Source organism: Miscanthus floridulus, chromosome 11 (assembly GCF_019320115.1).
Source record: "Miscanthus floridulus cultivar M001 chromosome 11, ASM1932011v1, whole genome shotgun sequence".
Classification (NCBI taxonomy): domain Eukaryota; kingdom Viridiplantae; phylum Streptophyta; class Magnoliopsida; order Poales; family Poaceae; genus Miscanthus; species Miscanthus floridulus.
Window position 1 is genome coordinate 48748615 of NC_089590.1, and position 2652 is coordinate 48751266.

General features: G+C 40.9%; 1 non-coding gene across 1 annotated transcript; it reads right to left on the reverse strand.

Moving 5' to 3' along the window:
• Nucleotides 1–683: 683 nt before the first annotated feature.
• LOC136494988 (small nucleolar RNA R71) lies at nucleotides 684–793 on the reverse strand. The gene has a single exon (XR_010768778.1). It is a non-coding gene; the product is annotated as a small nucleolar RNA R71 (small nucleolar RNA).
• Between the last annotated feature and the right edge of the window lie 1859 nt (nucleotides 794–2652).

Sequence of the window (2652 nt, forward strand, 5' to 3'; positions counted from 1 at the left end):
CAAGTTAATAAATACCAACAAGCATTTCTAGTGCCATTGCCTAGGAAGGTAGCTAGGCAAGAAAGAAATATTGATAAACTTATACCTATTGATGTGATCGAGATAACCATTGACCTCTGCTCAAACATGCTTACACTTGTTTTGTCTACTTTTATATCTAATGCAGGGTAATGTATGATCGGTTTTGACCTTCCGACAAACTACGTTGAAGATCCAGAAGCATTAATCAGGAGAACTAGAGCCAAACTCAAGAAAGTCTCAGCTTTAGAATCGGAAGACAACCAGATAAGGCAAAGCTTAACACCTGATTTTGAAGCCATGGCTGACAAGACCCTCCGTGAGTTCTCTACTCCAACTACGGCTAACATCCGTACTAGACCGGTGGTCAATGTCGGAGACAATGGCTTTGAACTCAAACCAACTCTCATCAACATGGTGTAAGCTAGCCAGTTTTATGGAAAGGCACACGAAGATGCAAGTGATCATCTCCAACACTTCCTAGAGGTTTGTAGCACTTTCACCATCAAAGGAGTTACTAGAGATGCCATATTACTTTGCCTCTTCCTATTCTCACTCTTGGAGAAGGTGAAGCAATGGTTCTATGCCATCAAAGATTGAAACACTACATGGGATAAGTGCTCCACTGCCTTCCTAGCGAATGTTCTTTCCCATAGGCAAGACCAATGCTCTACTGTGGAAGAATTTCAAGCTTTCCACAACAACATGATGAATCTATCCCTAAGGCATGGGAACACTTCCAAGACTACATTTTAGAATGTCCTCATCACGGGATGGAGAATTGGCACCTCATGTAGACTTTTTACCATGGGTTGACCAACAGTACTTGTGATAACATGGATGCTGCTGCTAGAGGTGCTTTTCTATCACTCACAATCCTAGGTGCAATAGCTCTTGTAGAGAAGATGGCCTCCAACCAAGGTTGGAATGAAGAACATCTTTAGACCCACAAGAGAGGTGGAGGTATGCATCAACTTAAGGAGGTAGACATGCTGTCTACCAGGATGGACTTGCTGATGAAGAAGCTCAAAGACTGAGCCATAGAGAAGCAAGAAGTCATGCACATTTATGATTCCCGCATGACGTGTGAAGAGTGTGGAAACACTAGGAATTCATGGAATAACTGCCCTAAAATCCACGAGGATATGAACTTCATCAACAATAACTACTTTCGTCCTCAACAGAATCAAGGATGGAATCAGCAATAGAGGCCGAACTACCAAGGTAATTATCAAGGTAATAATAATTTCAATAATCAACCACCCTTGAGAGAGTTAATTTCTAGCCAAGCTAAAATAATAGAGGGCTTATCTAGAAAGTTAGCTTCTAATGATAGAATCCTAGAAAACATAAATAATAGAATGGATAACTTTTCCTCTGCTGTTAAAAACCAGCATAACTTCAATAAAATGATAGAATCATAAATAGCTCAGCTGACAGCTGCTTATCCTTCGACCGACAAAGGTAAGATTCCAGGGCAATCAGAAGATCTAGAAACTACAAATCTTATCGATATTCACAATGCAGCTTACTATTGCACGGAGCCATCGACGAGAAGGTGGATAGATTATTCGTTGCCTAAAAAGAAGAGCGATCCAAGGAGACCTACCATTCCCATCACTATTGGACCTCATATATTCCAAGCAGCTGTCTGTGACTTCGGAGCCAGTGTCAACATCATCCCTAAGGTAATTTATGATAAAATTAATGGAGATACTTGTTGTAAATAAATATATGTTTGCAGCTTGCAGATCAGTCACTCTGCTACCCCAAAGGAGTTCTTGAAGATGCCATTGTTCGGGTGGGACAATCATATGTTCCCGTAGACTTTGTGGTTTTGGAAATAGGTGGAGATGAAAGGGCACCCATTATCTTGAGCTGACCTTTCCTGAGCACCGCAAAAGCCATCATTTACATGGACAGTGCTAAGATTTGCTTCACAATCAAGGATAAAAAGGAGAAGTTTTCTTTTAAGAATCGTATCCTACAATCTCCTACACATCCACAAACATCAGTACCTGCCTGAAGAGACAACAATGACCAAGAAGAAAAACAACTGAAGAAGGAGGAAGAATAGGACTAGGCAGCCACAAGAAGAGTCAGTCAACACTGATCAACACACTCTGATCAGAGTATGACCACCTCCTTCGCTTCACCACACTTTGCTAAGAAGGATGACCCTAGTGTGCCTATGATCGAGTGTACCATTGGACAAAGAATCTTCCATAAGACCTTCTGTGACATTGGATCAGGTGTCAATGTAATGTCCAAGGTAACATATGAATACTTATTCAGTGATGAACCTTTGTTCCCTACATATATACAATTGCAGATGGTGGACCAATCAATCTGATTTTCAAAAGGAATAGCTAAAGATGTCATAGTAAGAATACATGATCAATATGACCCTACTGACTTCATGGTTTTGTACATGGGAGAAGAAGAAGATGATACACCCATCATCCTTGGAAGGCCATTCCTCAACACCACAAACGTGATCATCTACGTCGGATCTAGGACAAGTCCACTTCCAATTCCCTAGAGAAAATGTATGATGCTATTTCAATAGTTATACCACTTATGAACAGCCAAAGAAGACCCACTCTAGGAGAAGACATCGATCATCCCAATGTC